General features: G+C 36.5%; 1 protein-coding gene across 4 annotated transcripts in view; it reads left to right on the top strand.

Annotated features, from left to right (window-relative positions):
• The window catches only part of DIAPH2 (diaphanous related formin 2), a 1,045,110-nt gene that overhangs the window by 413,297 nt on the left and 605,252 nt on the right, over window positions 1-26,561 (top strand). The gene's annotated exons all lie outside the window — the stretch shown is intronic.

Genomic DNA, 26,561 nt, shown 5'->3' with positions numbered 1-26,561 from the left:
GTAACACTATTATCTGTCATAAATCGCTGAATAACACCCCACATGTACATATTTTTTTTAAAGTAGACAACCCAGGGTATTCAATATGGGGTATGTCCAGACTTTTTTAGTAGCCACTTAGTCGCAAACACTGGCCAAAGTTAGCGTTCATATTTGTTTGTGTGTGAAAAAAGTAAAAAACTAAATTGAACACTAATTTTGGCCAGTGTTTGTGACTAAGTGGTTACTAAAAAAGACTGGACATACCCCATTTGCAATACCTTGGGTTGTCTTCTTTTGCAAATGGTATGCCATCATGGGGGTAATTCTCATTCCTGGGCTACCATACGCTCTCAAAGGCAACGTAACCAACCTGGCCATTTTCAATGTAAAAATATTTGACCCATATATTTGACCCTGTAACTTTCAAAAACGCTATAAAACCTGTACATGGGGGGTACTTTTATACTCAGACTTTGCTGAACACAAATATTAGTGTTTCAAAACTGGAAAATGTATCACAACAATTATATCATCAGTAAAAGTGCTGTTTGTGTGTGAAAAATGCAAAAAAAGTCACTTTCACTGACAATATCATCGCTGTGATATGTTTTACTGTTTTGAATCACTAATATTTGTGTTCAGCAAAGTCTCCCGAGTAAAACAGTACCCCCCATGTACAGGTTTTAGGGTGTCGTAGAACGTTACAGGGTAAAATACAGTGACAGCAAATTAAATTCTCTGGACTTTCGGCTTGGGTTGGCAGGCAGGTCCCTTAAATTGCAATCAATAAAATAACTTAATTATGTAAAAATATTACATAAATACGCACGTAGAATTTAAATATATATGCATATTTATATATTTGAAGTCTACGTGTATATTTATATAATTATTTATGTAATTTTGTATATGGACATATGAATAGTTCATATTATTTTTATTTATTTATATATACATAGATATATATACAATTTCATTCTAAGTGTATTTTGATATAAATATATATATATTAATATCAAAATAGAGTTAGAATAAAATTTCGTATAGATATATATATTTTTTTTAATTTTTTATTATTATTTTTACATGTTTAATTTAATTTAAATTACTTTTTATTTGTATTTTATAATAATATATATATATATACAATATATATAGTTATTATATATATTATATATATACATGTGTAATTTAATTATAAGTGTATTTTTATATTAATATATGTACATATTAATATAAAAATACACTTAGTATGACATTATATATATGATATATAGACATATATTATATAGGTATAATATATGTCTATATATCATATATATATACACATATATAATAATCATTTTTTTTTATTAACTATAACTTTAATGTTTTTTTATTTTACACTTGCAGGGAGACTGCCTGTCAGCACAGACAGTCCCCCTGCAGGCAGACACATGGACACCTATTGTGACCATGTGGTCGCCCTGTTGGGCGATCACATGGCCACAGGGGTCCTAATCCGCCATGGGGAGACTGTCTGGGCTGCAGGCAGTCTCCCCACACCGGGAACGACGGCGATCGGGTAAGTACCTCTTAAATTTAGGACGGTTCAGGACCGTCGTCAGTCGGCAAGGGAAAAATGCCGATGACGGTCCTGAACCGTCCTGCGTCGTTAAGGGGTTAATCCCTAAAGGATGGAGTCAATAGTGCACGTTCTGATCAAAACAAAACGTAAACAAAAACTGGAATTTGTGCTATATGTCTGTTCAACCGTAATTCACCGCTGTCACATTAAGTGCACCCACACTTATTATATATAATTTTGTTCAGGAGAAACAGGGCTTTAATTTATAATTAACTATTCATATATGGAACATAATTTATTATGAATAAAATTCAAAAAAAAAGTGAGAAAATAAGATTTTGTATTTTTAAATTTGTATTTCCGTCTGACATTTTAGCTGTGAATGTCATAATACTGGTTTTACTGCAAAAAAAATGCACATATTTGTAATTAGCGATGTCTCACGAGTACAACAGTACCCCCCATTAACAGGTTTTATGGTGTTTTGGAAAGTTACAGGGTCAAATATAGAACGTTCCATTTTCAAATTGAAATTTGCCAGATTAGTAATGTTACCTTTGAGATGGTGTGGTAGCTCAGGAATGAGAATTACCCCCATAATGGCATACCATTTGAAAAAGTAGACAACCCAAGGTATTGAAAGTGAGGTATGTTTAGTCTTTTTTAGTAGCCACTTAGTCACAAACACTGGCCAAAGTTAGCGTTCATATTTGTTTTTGTGTGAAAAAAGCAAAAAACTATATTTGGCCAATATCATCGTTGTAATACAATTTACCAGTTTTAAACACTAATATTTGAGTTCAGCGAAGTCTCCTGAGTAAAACAGTACCCCCTATGTACAGGTCTTATGGTGTCTTGGAGAGTTACAGGGTCAAATATAGTGCTTGCAAATTAAATTCTCTGCACTTTCTCCCTGTGTTGTCAGGCATGTCAATCAAATTTTAATTAATCAAATCACATAATTATGTTAAAAGATTACTTAAATATACATGTAGAATTTTAATATATATATGCATTTATAGGTATTTAAATTCGACGTGTATACTAATGTAATATTTTATGTAATTATATGTATATATATATATATATATATATATATATATATATATATATATATATATATATATATTTGCGGTTATTTGTATTTTATATATAGATAGATATATATAGAATGTCATTCCAAGTGTATTTTGTTACCAATATATACATATATATATTAATAACAAAAATACAGTTAGAATGAAATTACATATGAATATATCATTTATATTAAATTTAGTTTCAATATTTTATTTATTTATTATTGTAATTATACGTGTGCATATATATAATATATGTGTATATATCTATAATATATAATATATATATATATATATTATATATGTAACGTCATTCCAAATGTATTTTAATACTAATACATGTATATATATTAGTATTAAAATATATTTTGTATGACGTTACATATATATAATATGTATATATATATTATATATATATATAACATATATATATATATATATATATATGAATATATTTATTTTATTTTATAACATGTCTAATGTTTTTTTTTTATTCTTCCCACCAGCAGGAGGCCTGTCTGACATTTCAGACAGTCCCCCTGCTGGCAGATCCACAGCCAGCTATAGGGGGCCATGTGATCGCTCTTTCAGAGCGATCACGTGGCCCCCGGGGGCCACTTTTGCCGGGGCCTGGGCTGTCAGGCAGCCCTCCAGAAGCAGAGCGCCGGTAAGGTGAGTATACCGGGCGCTCCAGGGCTCAAAGCCGTTACGGCGTTCTATGCCGCTGCAATGGCTTTAAAGCCCAATTTAAGCGGGACGGCATAGAACGCCGTAACGGCGTTAAGGGGTTAATACGATCAAGCAATGCTTTGTAAATTTGATTAATGTGACAGAACTCCGAGCGCTACCATTTCTTACTGAACCTTAGAAAAAAAGATACAGGTTATGGATTGGCTTTGTTTTTCTGTATAGTCTTACAGAGTAATTCACATAAACATGATTTGCAAGAAACCACTTTTTTTTTGTGATCTGAAGAATGAGGAATGTGTTTGTTATGGTTTCTTTTATTGTGATATATCATGCAATATATACAAAGGGGCTTCTGAAATGTTTAAAAGTTCAATAAAACCATACTTGATTCAGTGCCTTAATGTATAATTACTTTTTATAGCATTGATAGCCAGGGGATCCTTTATAAGCTGTCTATACACACAATTGCTGTTTTGATAATTGTAAATACTAGCTGTGCATTCCTTGGGGTAGATAAATGTTACAATATTTTTTTTTAAGAACCTAAAGTAACACTAAGGCTTAAGGAATACAACATGTATTCATAATGCTTTATTGTTCCTGTGGCTAGTTATATAGGTCCCCTTCTCTTGTGTTTTATAAAAATGTTAAATTAATATTTTTTATTTACCTTTTTCCAGTGCCAAGGCTACCTCGATGCTAATCGCCTCTCCACCTCCCGCGATTTCATGGAGGAGGCATTGTGGTCCTATCCAATGCTCCTTATAGAGAAGCATTGGTGTTCTGCTGTACATGCTCACATTCCTACTTCCCCATAAAAAAAGCATTGAATCAATGCTTACTTACGGGATCCTTCACGTCACGTGAGTTTTCCTGAGTCAGTGCCACAGAAGCTCCTCCAGTGGATGTCAGTGTATCAACCACTAAAGGCGTTTTTAACCAATCAAGATAAACATTGACATTTCTCCTTGTAAGGTTAAATGACAGAACCACTGCACCCAGGCAACCTCATTGAGATGAAGTGGCCTGGGGGTCTTTAGTTGTCTTTTAATAAAGATGTTTGTAGTCAAAATAATAATTTGAGCACAACAAATGTACTGTGCCAGAACAGATGCGTATTTACAAATCTAAAAATGTGTGCTTTCTTATGAGCCATGTTTGTTTTCCCACCTTTGCCTTTTTCTTTGAAACAAATAAAATAGGTGTTGCAATTGTCGCCATACAATAGCTTATTTACACCACACCTGAGCCTCGTTATGCAAAACGGAATGTGTGATTAATAAAATTTCATCTTCGATACCTGGGAAACCAGATGTGACTGCTCAGTTTAGAAAATGCTTGGGAGTCTTGCCTGAGAAGTGTGTGATTAAACAGCCGAGCGATGATATAATTAAGAGAGGCTCACATTTAACATAAGCAGCAGTTTAAGCTGCAGATTTATAATCTGTTTTGTAGGAAGAAAAACCCCAAAGCAGTTGAACAAAGAAAGCTGCCACTTGTACGTAGTAAACCAACAGGGGAAAAAAATATGGTCTTCTGCCTCCGATAATATACCAGGCAAAATATTATTAGCATTCCACCATTCCTCTTTAGTATATTAGTGCAGTAATGTATTGTGAATCTCAGTAAGCGCCAATAGATTAAATACAAATTCTCATGATTAGAAAACAATAATGCTTAATGATATAAACCAAACATTTTAACTAGAGTTATAAGGCTGTGTTACAGTGCTGTGTTTTGAACACACTGCGCAGTTAGAAATTATTCTTGACAGTTTCAAATCAACAATGGCTGATGGACAGGGACAGGCGAGTATGCTAATTTCTTCTTCATTGGAATTTTAGTACGTCTATCTCTAAGATTTGCTTTTTCTGCTTAAAAAACATCTGTGGATAGATATTGTGCGGGGTTCCAGTTGTTTGTTGTATACTTTAGAAATCCCGTGGTAAATGAACGTTATTAATTTTTCCAATCAAAATCTAAATAAAAATATGTGGATTCTTGAGTTTCATTATGTATTCTGAAAATTTGCCAACAGATAGAATTTAGGTGGTTGAGTAAATCAGGCCAGAATTACGATTTTTTTAATGTATTTATTTATTGCAGAATCTACCCTTCTATTCTTAAAAAAAAATAGCTTATTGTACTTTTGTTCAGGGATAATTAGAACACAATTGTCTGAACGTGCAGCCTGTATGATACAGTTCAGGAGCATGCATTTTTGATCAATGATCAGGATGGGGAAAAAAAACGAAAAAATTCACACTCGTGTGTTGCCTTTCCTGGTTGTAATATATTTATATGGTTTATAATGTGTGTTGGTTGAGAAAAGCAAATACAATTTGTAATTAAAAATCGATCCTTTTGAATTCAATGTTATTTTTCTAACTCATTGTTCTTCTACATTGGAGCTTGATAACATTGTCTATTATTCATGCTGATACTTTCACGCACATATTACATACCAGTTTTTTTTTTGGGGGCTCTTATCTGGACAAAGAACACACTTAAAGGAAAACTCCAGTGCCAGGAAAACCTCCCACCTCCCAATGCCCAGTTGCTGAAGGGGTGAAAACCCCTTCAGTCACTTACCTGAGGCAGCGAGGATGTCCCTCGTCGCTGCCTCCTCCTCCGCGCCGCTCCTCCTACTGACTCCGTCGGCAGGTGGGCGAGACTGATCCCGCCCACCGGCCGAGGAGACCTACCGCGCATGCGCATTAGGTCTCCCCATAGGAAAGTATTGAAAAAGATTTTTAATGCTTTCCTATGAGGAAATGAGCTACGCTGGAGGTCCTCACACAGCAAAGTGTGTGAAGTGCTCACTAACACAGATTTAGACAGATTTGTGAACAATATTTGAGAGAAATAGGCCTTTTGTGTACATAGAAAAAGTCTTAGATCTTTTGAGTTCAGCTCATGAAAATTGGGGGCAAAAACAAAAGTGTTGCGTTCCTAATTTTGTATAGTGTAGTTGCTGGCAATTTATCTTAACTTATATTAACAGAACATTTCTCAGATTAAATTCCCAGAAGGGACCAAGGGGACCAGAATGGAGCCCTGTTGGTCAGATCTCTGCTGGGAAAAGATAAAAAGTCTGCTCAGATCCCTACTTGCTTCACCACCCCTCTCTACTTACCCCACTAGAGGTAAAACGGAGGATCAGTAGATTTATTTATTTTTACCCAAAATGGAATTTAATACAAAAATAATTCTAGCAGTTAAAACATTCTTTGCAACGGCGTCAACTTTCCTACTAAGGAAAAGCAATCTAAGTCACTGCGTTTTCTGTGGAGTGCGGACTTTTATTGTACATAGCCAGTAAACAAACAAAACATAAAATGACTACCTGATTTGTTCAAGTGTTACCTGGAATCTGTTTATAATATTTATAACCCAGGTCTTGTGGATTACGGACCACATAATACTGACTATTAAGTAAACAAAAGTTAGCCTTCACTGGCACTATTTTTATGATTGGCTTTGAGATGCCCAGCATTTAAAGGGCTACTGATATTTTCTTATCAGTGCTAGACATTGTGCTATCGTGTACATAAACAGAGTTTGCCTGAACTGATACTCATCTAACCTATTCACCTAGTGCTAATATTAAAGAGTAAATTATTCTATTCACCTACAATTGGAGTAGAATCAAAATCCCTCTCTGCAGTAGTATATAAGGCAGTTACCTGTCATTCCTGTTATTGTCATTCCTTTAAGAGCAATAAAGCAATAAGGTTTAGAGGGTCAGACAGACTTTACAATTACCAGTATGGCTGGCCAAGGAGGTGACTGTTTATTATTATTCTTTAGGGGGCTTTATTCCCCAGCTACACCTAATGATCCCTTCAAACGAGTCAGGCTTCAATCTGAAGCCAGTAGATGCATTTAATATATTGTTATAGACCTAGGAGGCAGGTTTAAATTTATCTCTTACATCTTGCCTCCTGAGGTCAGTAGCACTCCTTCAAAGAATATCATTAACTTGCAAGCTTTTCCTACATGTTGTAGCAAACTTCCACCCAGGCTCTGTGCAACTTAATTAGACCTGTTTCTGCTTATCGGTTTCAGAGGAAAACCTTCCGCACAATGCACTTCTGCATTATTACAGATAATTATTTGGTAGCGTTTTTGCAATGTGTTATTCACTCTATGCATTAAAAGCTATGTTGATGGATCCTCATTTTTTCTTTTTGTGGCACCCGTATATATTTCCTCAATCACAATTTTTTTTTTTTTTTAGAAACCATACTGAAAATAATTTCTTTTTTTTTAAATCAAAGTAGGATTAAAGGGCTAACAAACAAAAATTGTTGTACAGTTAGTTCCAGGAAATATTTGGACACTGACACGAGTATTGTTTTTTTTGTCTGTTTACCAAAGTAAATTCAAGTTACAGTTAAATAATGGATATGGGCTTAAAGTGCAGTCGCCCCGCTTTAATTTGAAGGTATTCACATTCTAATTGGAGGAGGGTTTAGGAATTACAGATATTTAATATGTAGCCTCCACTTTTTCAAGGGGCCAAAAGCAATTTCATGGACAGATGCAGGATATTCCTTCGTTATTTCTTTATCACTTAAGCAGGTAAAATGTCTGGAGTTTATTCCAGGTGTGACATTGGCATTTGGAAGTTGTTGCTCTCAATGCAAGTGAATACAGTACATCCTTGGGCTGCAAAAAAGAAAACCATCAAATAGATAGCAGGAACATTAGGAGTGGCCAAATTAACGCGAAAAGGCCTAGATTTCCAAGGAAAACAAAAGTGTTGGATGGTCATAGGATCCTTTCCATGGTAAAGAAAAACCCATTCACAACATCCTGCCAAGTGAATAATACTCTTCAAAAGGTAGGTATCATTATCCAAGTCTACCATGAAGAGAAGACTGAATGAGAGCGAAAAGGGTTCCCGACAGGGTGCAAACCAATCAAAAATACAAAGTCTAGATTAGACTTTGCCAAAAAAACATCTTAACAAGTCTGGAAATCCTCCATCCCAGTTCTGAAACAACATTCTTTGGACAAATGAAACTAAGATCAACCTGTACCAGAATGATGGGAAGAAAAAATTATGGAGAAGACTTGGAACGGCTCATGATACAAAGCATACCACATCATCTGTAAGACACAGTGGAGGCAGTGTGATGGCATGGGCACACATGGCTTCCAATGGCACTGAGTCACTAGTATTTATTCATGATGTGACAGAAGACAGAAGTACCCCCGAAAAAATAACAACTAAAGACAGCTGCAGTAAAGGCCTGGAAAAGCATCCCAAAGGAAGGAAACTCAGCATTTGGTTATGTCCATGCATTCCAGACTTCAAGCAGTCATTGCCTGCAAACAATTCGCCACAAAGTATGACAAATTTATATTCTATTTATGTTTGTGTTAATTTGTTCAATTACATTTGAGTCCCTGAAGAAAGGGGTCTGTGTATGAAAATGGTTGCAATTCTTAAAATGTTTAATCAATATTTTTATTGTATTAATTATTGAATTAAAGCTGAAAGTCTGCACTTCAACAAAATCTTGGTTTTTGCATTTCAAATCCACTGTGGTGATGTACAGAGCCAAAATTATGAAAATTGTGTCAGCGTCCAAATATTTTCGTACCTAACTGCATGTGTGCAATTGCTTGGGTAATGAAAAAAATATACATTTTTAGAACTTGGTATTGTAGATTCTCAAATATTAGAATTACTAGTTATTTATTAATTATTATTATTCCTGTTATTCCTGCAGCACTCTGCATTGTGCCTTTTGTTGCAAATGCAGCATAATTATTGTATCATCCGCTCTCTCATTCCTCTTCCTGAACTGGCCATGGCAACAGTGTGAAATTAATGATGTGGAGCCAGGTTAAGTGAAGTCCAAATTAATACCCCAGTATCGAAAGTGCTCAGGAAGATGACAAGCTTAATTTAATTTTGTTTCTTGTCCCACTTCTAACTCAGTATGCCAAGATTTTGCACTTTAGTTTGAATCAGTGATGGACTATTAAACAACACATTTAATCCCATGTTTTGGGCATATTTTATGTGGTCTCATTGATGGGTTTAAGTGTGGGAATGAGAATTATGGAAAATTTATAATCTGAAATTTATGGTGAAATGCTATTCTTTTGTTCCATATCTCTATGAGTATTTAAGTGTTCTCCATTCTTGAGTGCCTAGAGCGCTCATAAAGACTAGAGAGATAATCATTCTACCTCCAGATTCTTTTATTTGGTGTTCACACATCGGCTTTATATTCAGATTAATAAAAATTCAACTTGACTTGACATGCTTCTTGAATACTAATAGAGCCTCACTGTCCGAAGTGTACAATAGGTAATGAAATAATTGAATCTTTACTAGTAGCTCCAAGTGTCCCTTTGGGGAATCCATACAAGTTGGTTGATTTGACAGATGTGAATAATCTGATCATAAATTATTCTTGAATATATCTCTCTGCATGAAACAAGGAACAGTGTGAATGTGGCCAGTGTTCATGTCTTTGCAATAATAAAGCTTGAAATTGTGATACAGATCAAGGCTGTACCATTATGCATTCTGTCTTCTCTAATACGCCCCTTGCATTTCTTCTCATTTTGTCTGTAAAGGTACCTCTTAGAACTGTCACATTTGGCTTTTATAGAGCAGTTGCCATGGACTAAACACCAAGAATCCCACATGTCCATTTTTAACTCTAGAAACAATGTCAGCACTTGTCACATTTCCACTGTTAATAAGGAAGAGTATATGACAGTTTGCTTTCAAGCGCATGGGTGATCAAACAGTCTGCTTGAATTGTGGCCTTATTTTAAAACTATAAAGAAATGCTTTCTCTATCTGCAGGCCAATGTCAACAAATATTGCTTTTCTAAGAAACAGATTAAATTGTTAAAATGTCCAATAAGAAAAAATACAAAAAATGTCATAATAAAAATTCCACAATCTTTTAAATTTGTTCCTAGAGACGTGTCGGTTCATCAAAACCTAATGACAGCTAGCAAGGTCACCACTGATAGTCAAAAGCGTGATATTTCTGGTGTCTTCCTTACTTTTTTTTAACATGCAATTATCACACCCATTCTCCATCCGAAAATGCCCAATCTTGATTCATTCATGGTCTGTATGACTGCACTTCTATTTCCTTATTAAATTTTAATACATTAATAATGTAAGGGTGTTGCTTTGACCCCTGTAGTGTTATCGCCCCATTAACAAGGTCCCCTGTACGACTTACATGACATGATGTGAACAGGTTAAATACTTTTGCTAATAAAGTGTAATTTTGTCCCCTGGATCATGGAGACTGGAGATTAATTATTCCGAGCTAGAGATGAGCAAATTATCTGCATGATCAGTAGCATGTCAGGTATTTCTGCACAGCAGAGAATTTACTGCTGTATGTGCGTGATCCATTTTAATTCACATGAAACGTCAAGTCAATTTACTCGTGACGCAGGCCCATAGAGCCATGTTTTATATTGTAATGTGCCTTGATCAGTCGTTACCAATAAATGTACTTGAAAATACGTTTAATAGAGCATCACAGATTTTTCAAAATGTGATCTATCATGGTTTTGAGAGTCATGATATGAAAATTAAAGAAACACCCCAAGCACCATAACCACTGCAGTTCTATGCTGTGGTTATTGTGCCAGGAGTGCCCCAGCATCCCCCCTCCACCATTGTAAGTAGTCCAAATGTTTTAGAATGGTTAGACTTTTTATCTCAGGTCTCAGGAAAGCTGCTTCCCATCTTGATTACTTCCTGCTTAGAACCTTCTCTCTGACTTACATAGTTACATAGCTGAAAAGAGACTTGCGCCCATCAAGTTCAGCCTTCCTCACATATGTTTTTGCTGTTGATCCAAAAGAAGGCAAAAAAAAACTAGTCTGAAGCGAGTTTGGATAATTTATGTTAGTGAAGAACAAAAATGAGTGTATATACCTTGTCAAATTATATTTTGTACTTTATAGTTAACATTTTCAATGTTCAGAGTGACTTTTAGATGGTCTTTTTTCTGGGTAAACAATCTAATGCAACATGTTCTGCACACCTAGATTTAACATTATAGAAGAAAGGTGAAAATTGGAAGGGTTCACTCATAAGATGACAGGAAAAATATTAAGCGGGTACCCAAGTATCAATGAAGAGAATATAATGTAGAAGGTGGTTGATTGTTTAAGGAAGCTAGAATATTATTAGAATATCAGCAATAAATTATTGTTCTGAATCCATCCATCTTTGTTTATCCATTGCAACCTAAGTAGAGCCAATTCATATCAATGCAAGAGGAGGTGGTGCGAAGATTTCCTCAAGGTTACTTAGGAAATATTTTTGTCCTTGAAAACTAGGTGGCTGCTTGCTACTGTACTGTCCTATAATATTTGATTTTTTTTCTTCTGGCCTGTTTGTGTAACAGGGTGTAACTAGGGCTATCCGGGGTTTATAGTATAGTATAGTATAAAATGATTGTTACATTGCTACTCATTTAGCATGTTAAATCATTGTGACATTAAGGAAATGGCTTACCAGTGCATGGTGGGGCTTCTGACTTTTATGCTACAACCACTATGATGCTCTTAGTCAAACTGTTGTACACACAGTAACAATTATTCTAGAATTTCACCCATTCATTTTCAAATTAAAAAAAAACACACAGAGACACACAGAGGGGTTGTGAGGATAAAGGGGCTTGGAAGGGAGATGCACATAAAGGGGCTTGGGGGAGAGACATACAGAGGGGCTTAGGTGGAGAACGAGACATACAGAGATGCTGCTTGGGATAAAGAAACACACAGAGGGGCTGTGAGGAGAAGATATTCACAAGAGGTGTTGTGTGGGCTAAAGAGACACACAAAATGTGTTGTGGTGGTAAAAGAGACCTACAGAGGGGCTGGGGAGTGAAAGAGACACACAGAGGGGTGGGGGTGATACTCAAAAGGGTTGGGGTGATAAATAGACACTCATGGGGCCTGGGAGAGAAAGAGACACTCATAGGGGCTTGGGGGAGAATGAGACACACAGATGGGGCTGAGGGAGAAGGAGATACACAGAGGGGCTAGAGGGAGAAGGAGACACACGGAATGGCTTTAGGGAAGAAAGAGAAACACAGAGGGGCTGGTGGGAGAAAGAGACACAGAGGGACTGAGGAGGCTCCAGATAGGACACAGAGGCTGTGTATGGGAAGAATGAGACACACAGAAGGGTTGGAAAAGGGAGAAAGAGACACACAGAGGTGCTGGGATTGAAAAAGAGACACACAAAAGGGCTTGGGAAGGGGAGAAAGAAACAAAAGGACTGGAGCTAAGAAACACACAAAAGGGGCTTGGGGTAGAAATACACACAAGGGACTGGGAGAATGAGACAGACAGATGGGCTGTGAGGAAGTAAGAGATACACCCCTCTTGCATGCCTCTTACAACCCCCTTTTATGTAAGACACACAGAGGGGGAAAATGGGGCTATGATACACAATCAATATAGGGGACAAGAAACACAAAAGGGAGCAAAAAATCCAAAAACGGGGTTCAGAGAAACACAGATGAAGATGCATGTTTTTGTGGGGGGATGCTTCTTCACCTGTGTCTCCTCCTCTCCCTGTAACTCCGTTTTTCAGTATAGGAATCTATGCCGAAGAGTTGATTGACAGGTGAGAGAAATATGTTTTTTCTTCCAATTTAAACATTTTGCTAGCAATCCTGCTAACACAATGTACAGATTGAATAATGTAATTTATGAGATTCTGAAAGATATATATAATATGTAACACATATGTATTAATAATATATATAATTATACCTATAATATTAACACATATATCAATATACATATATATTTTCAGAATACAAACATAGATTTAATTAACCCCTTAAGGACAAAACTTCTGAAATAAAAGGGAATCATGAAAGAATATTTACATCATGTGTCCTTAAGGGGTTAATTTATAGCATATATGTAATGAGCACGTAATGGCACAGTCTTGTTTCTAGGTGCCCAATCACATATTCAAAGTGAAGACACTTTGACACTCATAGGACAAATTCAACAAAGTAACTTCATTTTTAGACTTGCGCAACAATATATATTCACCATTTCAGCCCCATTACCAAACTCTCCTTAATATGTCTAGTTAGTTGGGCTGAAACATCGAATATATGCAAATGCAAGTCTACTTAAAATAATGCTGCTCTTTTGTAAATTGTGAAGCCCTATTAGTGCTTCTTTTACATTGGAGTAATAGTCTTATCATCTCTACCTCTACATCTGCACACTATACTGGTGCGACGCATTATTGGGCTGGTATAGATTTTTCTTTTTCTGGGCTGCTTTTAGTTCACAGTCCGGCTTTGTCTGCAACATATCTTTCAAAAACATAGTACACTCTTTTTAGAACATTTCATGTTCTTTGTTAGTTTCTATGAAAACTATTCCAGATTTACTGCAGTGCAGGTTTGAAATAAATAATAATCATAAAAAAAAAAAAAAATCTATCTTGAAATCTCCTATTGAGTGTGTGATCGTCACCATCTCTGCTTAATGTATAACCCCAAGGAGCTAATGCCTTAAATGTCATTGCCAAATGTCATTTAACCCACTTGATGTTTTAAATCCGGAAGAAAATTATGAAGATAAAAACATGTAGAAATTCTTGACAGTTCTCTCTGCTCCGGTACCCAACTGTGTGAAAAATCTCCTGAAATTGATTTATCTTAAGCATCCACACTTTCCAAATATCTGCCAGCAATTTATCTTTTCAATATAAACCATGTTAGTCCTGCTTCGACTTTGATTGGAATGGTAAAAACACTTTAAAAAGCAATAGTTTCTTCATTTTCCTGGTGGTAATTGTTTCACTTCTGCTATCTTTGTGGGACTGTCAAAACGCAATTGATCTGGCAAAACAAGTCAATAAAAAATGCGTACAAATCTGATTGAAGCCTTTTCAGAAACATCAAAGGTAAAAAAAAAAAAAAAAAGTTTGAATTAGATGCAGGTAAAAAAAAATCTCTGTGATAGAAAAATAAATGAATTCTCTTTAAATGGAATGTTGCTGATGACATGTACCTGGTGTTTGAAAGACACTAACATTATTGCATGTGTTTCTATTGTTTTATTCTCTCCGCAAAAGGAAATGAATTGTTCATGCTCTTAAAGGAACAGAGTGCAAGAAAACTGTACAGACACATAGGTTGAAATACAGTACAGGGCGCCACAATCACAAAATATGAGGTAGTTGTTACCAAAATGCAGAGTTGATGATCAAACTCACATAAAAAAGAGAAACAGAGAAATCATAAAAACATAAACACACAATATATTAAAAAAGAAAGTAGGAACAGTTACAAAAGTAATGGCACAATTGAAAAAAAAATCAATGTGTGCACAAGCACTTTTTGCCTCGATGTGGACTTAGTCCCAGGGAATGTCAGTCAGCAGTGTGTATCTCTGTGCATGAACAAGGCTTCCTCCACATACCATCAATAATCAGGAGCCAAGGAGTCAGTCATCAGATTCTGCTATACTGGAGTCCTTTCAGGGGTGACTATCTGCTCAACGCGTTTCATCTTGCTTTATACTTCCTCAGGAGATTGTTCTCTCTTCAACCTTCGACGTTTAAATATGCCGGGCAGCTTCCTTTCGCTGTGTCTGCGAATGCGTGACGGCACAACGTCATAACGCCCCGTCGTTGTCTACCGCACATGCACGTTCCACTTTGAAACACAAACAAACTTTATTGCTTTGAGCAAACACGGACATCTCCAAACTCATATATATAAGCCAGAGTTTTTGCCGCTTACTACTACACAATATGTACACAAATCTGGCTTATCAAATGAGTGTATAAAATACAATATAAATTTAAAATGTAAAAATAGTAAAAATGTGTATGCATGCTGAAACAGATTTGTGGATAAAACATAATCTGGTATACCATATAAAAAATATTACATAGTACATATGATATAGAAACAAAACAACCATTCTATTACAAAGTCAAATTAGAGTGATTGGTCAAAATTTGTAAAAAAAAACAAAAAAAAAAAACAGGTATATATAAAAAGAGGGAGGGAATAATAAAAATCAATAATAAATGCATAATAATATATTCTGTCCTAAAAAGCTATGAAAAGAAGAAAGGACAATTAGTACTTTTGGAATAAATGATAAAACCAGGGATCACACTTATACAATTCATTTAGGTATATTCAAGAATAAAAATGTATATGAAATGTATATAAAAAAGAGCTAAAATTCTAATGGAATGAGTCCATAAAAAACAAATTCTTAATCTGTATTTAAGCCATAAGGCACTGAGGTTTTGAGTTTGTATATCCACTCGATTTCTTTAGTGACTTATGTTTTTTTAGTGTCACCTCCCCTCCAATATGGGATGACTAGATCGATACTGATACATTTAAAATGATCAAATCTAAAATATTTACAGTTAATACAATGTCTCTGTACACTATGTTTCATATTTTTCTTATTGATTCCATTAAAATGCTCTAATAACCTTATATGTAGTTTATGAATAGTGTGCACCCACATATTGTGTGGCACATTTACCTGCATCTACCACATAGATAAAATCCCTTGGGTTTTTCTCCTAAAAAACTATTTTTAGAAATTGCTGGATACTTTCTAATCTTTACCTCTGGTAGCACGCTTGGGGCTAGAATGGATTTTAGATTTTCAGTATTTTTATAAATTACACAGGGTTTCTTAGGAAAAACATAAAAAAAATATATCTTGAATTAAAATAGGCCAATGTTTTCTAATTGCTTTTTCAATAAGATGGGCCTTACTGTTATATTATATGATAAAACCCATATTAAAATCTTTATTCCCTGGTATCACTTATTTTCCTTTTTTTTTTTTTTAAATCCCTCCTATTGCACTTTTCTACTTGTTGTTGAGATCCTTCAACAAGATCCATTCGGTAATGCCTATTTTCAAATTTTTTTATTTAGGATTTTTACTTGAATATTCCTAAGCCAGTTAGGGTGGTGATAGCTAGAAAACTCAATGAAGTTGTAGCCATCAGTGGGCTTAAAAAAAGTTTTATTTATTATTTTCCCGTTTTTAATAAAAAAAAAAGTCAAATCTAAAAAATGTATTTCCATTTGTTAAATATCTGCAGTAAATTTCAGTATTTGAGTTGATATAATTTAAGAAATCATCCAAAGTTGTCCTTGGTCCTTCCAAAATTATAAGAACGTCATCTATGTAACGCTTCCAGAGCACCAGGTTCGTGCCTAAGGTGTTATTGAGCCAGATATTCTTCGACTCCCAATTTGCCATGAAGATGTTAGCGTAGCTTGGCGCAAACCTGGTGCCCATCGTTGTCCCGCAAGTTTGCAGGTAACATTCAGTAACATTACTGGTCAGAGGCCCTATCCCACATATAATGGGTCTCCCAGGTGGATCTCCAAGTCACTTGTGGATCTTAGGCAAATGGTAAAAGACTGCTATTTTGGGCGATTTAATATAAAGATATTCAAATTCACCTTTATTAATGACTTTATTATTAAAACCTTCATTTAAAAGGGCTAATAACTGTTTTTTTTTAAATCCTCCATTAGGCTGCTCTTTACAATTTTTTATTTATCTACAACTCCTAAAATCCACATAGATTCCCTCATGTAATCTTCACTGTTCAGAATAACTGTCTCTCCTCTTAAAGGAACAATACTACAAACAAAACATACAATTAAGTTACATGGCTATCTGCAGTATAACCAAGGCTAACATACAAAATAAAACCATCACTCAACTTAGACATAGGGCTATTAAATTCAAGCCAAATACAACCACCATCTAGAATAAGAACACACTCAGCTTGTATTAAGTTTATAGGCTGTACACAATGTAAAAGTAACATAAATGCAGTATTTTATTGACTAACTGCAAATTTGATATACTAAAGCTCGCAGGCAAAACTTCACTTCAAGGCTGACCTAGGTTCCCTTTCCATGTTATAAAAATACACTGATATTTAGATTTTCCTAGATAATCTATTTTTTAACATTATATGATATATGATATTATATATGATATGATACATGATATGATATTATTATATATGATATGTGATATATCATTATAAATGATATGTGATATGATATGATATTATTCTATATGATTTGGCATTATGTTTGCACAAGCAGTAGGCTCTCAGAGAAGATGATGATGGCTTGCGATTTAGACAGGAATTTATCAAACACTGATTACCTGCTTCCCTTGAGGATCTCAGCTTCAAAGACCTTTGCTCTTGTGTTTAATGTTAAATATAAGCCAAATTCTAACATGAGTGTCTGAGAGCTTTGCCTGATCGTCTTGCCTTATATGAATAACCGGTAATTTGACAGGTTTTAATGTAGTGTTTAATGCAGACTAGGTTTGATATACATGTCAGTGGCTAAATAAGCAATTACACAATAAGGGGAGAAAAACAACAACATGCAAATTTAGGGTAAGAAACTGCAAGCTTATAGGTTATATTGCATTGCACATTGTTTTTGATGCAGTGTTAAAATCCTACACTACACATCCATATCTGTAGTACTACGCATCAGCAATAGGAATGACTAGATTGTCCTCATCTAGGACTCACGTATTGATAACCTAGAATGCATCCCTCTTCTTTTAAAAACGAAAAATGATCTAAAGCAGTGGTTCCAAAACTTTTTAGGTTCAAGGCTCCCTTAACATTTCAGTATTTTTCTAAGGTACCCCAAGTCAAAATTTCTAGGTTGTATATCAGTACAGCGCTGCGGCATTTACTGGCACTATAGTGTAATGTACAGTGTTGGTGTTTGAAGGGATGCTTGTATACATTTATTGTGTTTTAATGCAGGAGTGTGTTTGTGTGTAATGTTTGTGTTTGATTGCAGGGGTGTGTCTGAATGTAAAGTTCACTTTTAAATGAGTATGTACATTTGTGTGAAGTATTTGTGTTTGAGTGAAGGGGAGTGTCTGTATATATATATTTTTGAGTTTGAATGCAGTGGTGTGTGTATGTAATATTTGTGTTAGATTGCAGGAGTGTGCTTGTATGTTGCACTGGTGTTTGACAGATTGTATGTATGCCCATACACTACCAAATAAATACATACATACATACTTACACAGATATTCTTGCACATTAACACACAGATGCATATAGATACACTGACACATACACACAAATTCATATACACACTGACACATACACACACATAGATACACACCAACATACACACATGCATCGTGACACACACAGACATTGATACATGACCACACCATGACACAGATACACACACTGACATAAAACACAAACCCTGACACACAGAGGCACATACACAGATGTGTGCACACAGACAGACACAGAATCACACTGACATATATATATACACACAGATGCACACCCTGACACACACACACACACACACACTCAAAAACACACTGACACTATGCACATACACACACAAACTCATCCAAACACTCATACACATGCACACACTCATACACATAAACACAATCATACACTCATGCACACAGACTCAAACACACACACACTCAGTCATACTCACACTCATACATACACTCACATTCATACACACATACATACTCACACACATACAAACACTCATAACATACACACACCCATACTCACACTAATATGCACAGTTACACTAATACACACACACTCACTCAAATTCATACAAATACTCACACACAAGTTATTATTATTTTTTTTATCTCAATCCACCCTCCTTGTGTGTCCAGGAGGGTTGCTTGGAGTCCTGGTGCTGCTGGGGGGAGTGAAGGGGTCTGGAGCTCTTCATGCTCCTCTCCCCTCATGCTGCGGCTGCCTCCTCTCCCTCCTGCACCGTCTCTCTGCATGACGCTGGGAGGAAGTGACAGGCTGTCCCTTCGTCCCAGCCGGCCGATATTACAGGAGCCCGATCGCGGTCTTAAAGGACCGCGGCACTCAACCGGGTCCCTGTTGAGCAGTAATGTTTCCCTGGTGCTATGATCATAGCATCGGGGAAACATTCTGCGGCACCCCTGTGCACACAGTTTGGGAACCGCTGGTCTAAAGCATAGCACCCATTTTGAGCAGTTAATTTGAATTTGATGCATGGGTAGAGCTTGATTGGCCTATGGTCTTGGTAAGCCACATCAGCTGGGGCAGGTCTTGACCCTCTTAAGTTGGACCCACATGACCTGCAGATATATCATTTATTGGTGTAGCATGGCTAAGCTGCATAATTTGGAAGTGAGTCCCACAGAGAGCATTGCTTCCTCTGCTAAGATTCTTCACTTAGGTTCAGATGGCAGGTACCTGTGTGTGTGCATATACAGAGAATGAAGATATGATGTCCTATTTATGTTCCCTCTCTCTGGATATATATCACTATCTCCATGCTACAGCCTCTGTGAAATAGCCTGGCAAGGAACAGTATACTTTAAATGGGAAAGTACAAAACCAGTTCTCATGCCCAGAGGATGCTCTTTGGTAGGGGTGGAAGTTTAAAGAAATGTCTGGTATAAAGAGAAACGTGCTTTGAGGGAATTTAGAGGGAAAGAGAGTCTAAAAGATGTACCCACCTACATTCACATACTATATTCACACATAAATAACTCTGAATATAAATACCCTCTCCTCTCCGCTTTAATACATTACATCTTCACATATAATGACACTATACAGAATCACCTTTCCATTTAAATACAATGAACTCCCATACAAATACACAACTGCATATTCACACACTGCCATTGCACGAATTATACCTACATTTCCAAACTCGAGCAACTAGCAAGCAGTAACCTACAATACACGCACATGCTTTGAGTGGCATTTTAACTTGTGGCAGTGAATTGGCATTTCCTGAGTGAATGTGAGTGTTTCTATATTGCTCTACAACATCATGCACCCCTGATACATTGCTTCTACTATATTATTACATGATGTAGCTACATTTAATTGAAACAGAGTATTCTTACTAGTGGTTGCTGGTGAAAAGGAGGGTGGAGCTGGGACTGTGAAGTGTGTGCAGGCAGGTTACAATTTGATTGCGGACAAATTGTAACCTTAATATTTTTTTTTTATTTTTTTTTATAAATATTGATATATATTTTAATATTTTTGAAAACACGGACAACATGAAAACTGGCAGATACAGGGAAACATACAAATGGAGATTAGCTGCATATGTTTCACATCTCAAAAGTACACTATAGTAACCCAAACCATGTCATCTCAATGAAGTGGTCTGGGTGCAGTGGCCCTGTCCTTTTAACCCTGCAGTGTAAAATATTGCCATATTTATATTGAAGTAAATAACAGGACTCCCATACAGGATCAAATATTATCCTTTATATTCTCATATTCAAATCTATAACTAGTAACTTTAATTGTGATTAAGCTTAAGACTTTGGGGAAAGGATCATTGTGTTCCCTAATATTTATTCTTAACTAGTATCATTGTATCATCTAATTAGGATAGTTATTAGGATCTGTAAGGTAGAAAACATATTAAAGTTTATATAGTACCATGTCCACCACTTGTTATTTAGAGTGTCTGATTTTATGAATTATTGACAATAATAAAGTACAAATTGAATCTAAAAATATGATTTTTGTTAATTTTCAAGTTGGGTTCTTTAATCTAGTGTTCCCCGTGTGGGAAGTATATATTTTGTTTCCTTTTGGTGTTCATCGCAGGGTTAAATCCTCATCTAGTGACTGTTAGGATGATGGTATTGGAGCTTCCGCCACACTGACAAAGTAAAATATTGTCATGTGATTGAGTCAATGCTTTCATATGGGGAATTTTAAATGAGCATGCAGAGCTCAGCTCACATGTGCATTAGGTCCCCAGAGCTAATCTACGAGGAGCATTGTATTATACATCAATAGAGATGTCAGTGACGTTGGTGAGGGAGGAGAGAGCTTGAAAAGGTAAGTATATATTGTTACTTTTTTACATTTTTATTACACTGGGCAAGGTGGGCCTGAAAAGAGTGGGGACAGGGACACCATAGCGTTAGGAATACAGAATTGTATTCCAAACGCAGTAGTGTTCCTTTAACACAACACTTCCTCAACAGCCAGTAACATGCTTGTGTCACATTTCATACACTGCGATTATTCAATAAATCCTACGTTTTTCTATATCTGACATGGGAACAGCAAATATTAGGCCAAAACAGCGGGGCTTGAAAAATAGCTGAGCTGGTTAATTTTATTTCCAGGTTTGCTATATTGGCTAAACATTTGCAATTTCTTGTCAATTCTCCACAGTTGCTAGTTTAATGAATAAATCTTAATGTTATCCGCACAGTAGTACAGTGATAAACTTATGCAATATTGTCGTGCTTTATGCAGTCCTAATGCATTGGAACTATGTGTGTCGTTTCTCTAATATATTGCATTGTAATATGCTGTACATTCCATCTCTCTGACTTTCAATCTTGATACTCAGAATACCCAAGCTTATCATCTTGGCATGCAAATAGATGTGATTTCAGCAGACATGTACGCTCCATATTTATTCATAGGAAGTTATTCCACACTTGCAGTTTGTTTGGCCTCAAAGGGAAATTATTGTTCTAACAAATCTATTTCTTTATCAGGTTAAGTGGTAATTTCACTTGGTAAAGTGAAGAGATATTGCAGTCAGAAGCCTGCAATATATTAAACATATATTTGTAAATAGTGGAGAGAAGTGGCTTTTCCGTAATCATTATGGTCTGTCATATTATTTTTCAAAGTAAATTACAACTTGAAATAAATTTTGTCTAATTACATTTGTAGTTAATAATGACTAAAATGGTCGGAAAATACATAAAATACTATACGTTGCTATTCTCTTCTTGTCCAGAGATGGTACCTTGTGAAGACATACCTCCTAACATTTCAAATGGACAAAGAGGGATGCTTTACTTTTGGGGGTATGAGTGAAAGTATGACTGTTATGAGAAATTTTAGGTGGCTTGCTAATAACAGTTTATGCAACCAAAAAAAATTAAAACTAAAAGAATGTATCTAATTTACACAAACTGATTTATGTATTTAAACCATCAATACCAGAGCTGGTATAGATTAAGCAGGGCTCGAGTTCCAAAACAGGAACGCCGTTCCCGCTAGTGATCCTGCAGGACCTGCCCTGCTACCTGCACACAAGGGCCATCACACGCTGTGTTCCCTCTCCAGCTCTAACTCTTGCGAGACCCGCGGCTGTTAGAGCGTTGCCACGGGTTACCATGGCAACGCTCCGCACAGGCGAGTCTCGCGAGACTTAGAGCTGGAGAGGGAACACAGCGTGTGATGGCCCCTGTGTGCAGCGGCTGGCTCCCTCCACCGGACCACCAGGCGATCTCCCCCCTCCCTGACAAGGTAAGCAGGGAGGGGAGAATAAAACAAAAAAATTTACACACATAAAGATTAAAAAAAAATGCTTTCCCCCCCATCATCCAGCACACACACACACACCATCCAGCACACACACATCATCCAGCGCACACACACATCATCCAGCACACACACACATCATCCAGCACACACACACATCATCCAGCACACACACACACACACATCATCCAGCACACACACACACACATCATCCAGCACACACACACACAAACACACATCACCCAGCACACACACACACACATCATCCAGCACACACACACACATCATCCAGCACACACACACACACACATCATCCAGCACACACACACACACACGATCCAGCACACATCATCCAGCACACACACACACACATAATCCAACACGCGCACACATAATCCAACACGCACACACATAATCCAACACACACACACACATCATCCAGCACACACACACCATCCAACACACACACACACACACGATCCAGCACACATCATCCAGCACACACACATACACATCATCCAACACACACACACACATCATCCAGCACACACACACACATCATCCAGCACACACACACACATCATCCAGCACACACACACCATCCAACACACACACACACACGATCCAGCACACATCATCCAGCACACACACACACACACACATAATCCAACACACACACACATAATCCAACACGCACACACATAATCCAACACACACACAATCATTCAGCACACACACACACACACACACAAAATCAACCAGCACACACACACACTTCATCCAGCACACACTGCATTCATTATACACAATCTGCACTTACTACAAACACACTACATTCGTTATACACACTATGCACTCATTACAAACACACTACATTCACTATACACACTCTGCATTCATTTTACACACTCTGCACTCACTACAAACACACTACATTCACTACACACACTGCACTCACTACACACACTGCATTCATTATACACACACTGCATTCATTATACACACTCTGCATTCATTATACACACTCTGCACTCACTATACACACTCTGCACTCACTATACACACTCTGCATTCACTACAAACACACTCACACTACATACGCTGCATTTATTATACACACTCTGCACTCACTACAAACTACATTCATTATACACACTCTGCACTCACTACAAACACACTACATTCATTATACACACTGCACTCACTACACACACTACATTCATTATACACACTGCACTCACTACACACACACTACATTCATTATACACACTCTGCACTCACTACAAACACACTACATCCATTATACACACTCTGCACTCACTACAAACACACTACATGAACAATACACACTTTGCACTCACTACAAACACACTACATTCATTATACACACTGCACTCACTACACACACTACATTAATTATACACATTCTGCACTCACTACAAACACACTACATTTATTATGCACACTGAACTCACTACAAATAGACTACATTCATTATACACACTCTGCACTCACTAAAACACAATACATTCATTAAACACAATCTGCACTCACTACAAACACACTGCATTCATTATACACACTCTGCACTCACTACAAACACACTACATTCATTATACACACTGCACTCACTACACACACTACATTCATTATACACATTCTGCACTCACTACAAACACACTACATTTATTATACACACTGCACTCACTACAAATAGACTACATTCATTATACACACTCTGCACTCACCACAAACACACTACATTCAGTATACACAATCTACACTCACTACAAACACACTACATTAATTATACACACTCTGCACTCACTACAAACACACTACATTCATTATACACACTCTGCACTCACTACACACACCACATGCATTATACAGACTCTGCACTCACTACAAATACACTACATTCACTATACCCACGTTGCACTCACTACAAACACACTACATTCATTATACATACTGCACTCACTACACACACTACATTCATTATACACACTGCATTCACTACAAATAGACTACATTCATTATACACACTCTGCACTCACTACAAACACACTACATTCATTATACACACTCTGCACTCACTACAAACACACTACATTCATTATACACAATCTGCACTCACTACAAACACACTACATTCACTATACACACTTTGCACTCACTACAAACACACTACATTCATTATACACATTCTGCACTCACTACACACACTACATTCATTATACACATTCTGCACTCACTACACACACTACATTCATTATACACACTGCACTCACTACAAATAGACTACATTCATTATACACACTCTGCACTCACTACAAACACACTACATTCATTATACACAAGCTGCACTCACTACAAACACATTGCATTCATTATACACACTCTGCACTCACTACAAACACACTACATGCATTATACACACTGCACTCACTACACACACTACATTCATTATACACATTTTGCACTCACTACAAACACACTACATTCATTATACACACTCTGCACTCACCACAAACACACTACATTCATTATACACAATCTACACTCACTACAAACACTCTGCATTCATTGTACACACTCTGCACTCACTACAAACACACTACATTTATTATACACACTGCACTCACTACAAACACACTACATTTATTATTCTTACTCTGCATTCACTACAAACACACTACATTCATTATACACACCCTGCACTGCACTATATGCATAGGAGTGTATTTTTTTATTTTTTTAAGAGGGGGTTGGGGGGGGGGGGGAATCTTGGGTGAGATCCCACACTTTTTTCCCCAGGACTTGACCCCAGAGATTAAGACTCAAAAATACCAAACTCCTATGAAAGAGAGACGTTAAGATAGAAATAAGGGCAATGCGTTTTGTGCCATATATAAGGACTGTCCCTCCTAAAAAAGGACATGCTCTTTATTTCCAATTAGACACTTTGACATTATGTTTTGGACCTTTATTTATTTTTACATATTATTAGATTTTCCCCAAGCCTCTAATTTATCTAGACACAGACATGGACCCCTTGCTCACAGTGAACAAAGAGTTATCCTTTTCATATTGAGCAAGAGCTGGATTTTTGAGCAAGGTCCAGTTAATTTTTACCGATGACTAGGTGTGGACGTATCCACATGAAATGTGAGGTCATGGTTGATGCTTACATCTCGGTGTATTATCCCTGCATTCAATTATGAAGCGATAAATAATCAAATTCTTAACACATTTACTTCTCCATGGAGATGCCTACTAAAGGTGTGCAGGTCATTTTTGGCAGATAATGTTTTAAGATGATATTGTCCTCAATGTGTTGATTGTGCTTTGTTTGAAGGGAATATTAAATAAATATGAGATTTTCTTTTTTGAAGGCCTTTGTCCTTTGGATTGCTCACTCATAAGATCTGATGAGACAGCTGATTATCACAGGTCACTGGCTACTGGTTACTTGGTTTTAGGCTGTCCATGTGAGCCCATCAGGCTCAACCTGTTAATACTTCACACATTTCCTGAATTCCGTAGGGCAGTCCTAAATGAGGGGTTCTGTCCTGCCATCCCACTTTGAGACCCTGGTGTTCTACATATAGGGACTACAGGAAATAAAAGAAAAATAAACCATTGTGAGAGCTTTCAATAATTAATTTAATAATAACATTTTCACATCCAAGAACACTTTGGTGGGGAAATACTTTGTATGGACGGACTGATACATCCCTTTGTGAATCTTCAGATTTGAACAAGTTCTATATGAAATTATGTTTCATTAATGTATTAATTTTGAATTTGTGTACTGTATTATCTTAATTATGCAATTACAAGGATC

The sequence above is a fragment of the Pelobates fuscus genome, chromosome 9 (assembly GCF_036172605.1).
Source record: "Pelobates fuscus isolate aPelFus1 chromosome 9, aPelFus1.pri, whole genome shotgun sequence".
Lineage (NCBI taxonomy): Eukaryota > Metazoa > Chordata > Amphibia > Anura > Pelobatidae > Pelobates > Pelobates fuscus.
Note: the sequence above shows the minus strand (reverse complement) of the source record. Positions and strands in the feature narration are given on the sequence as shown.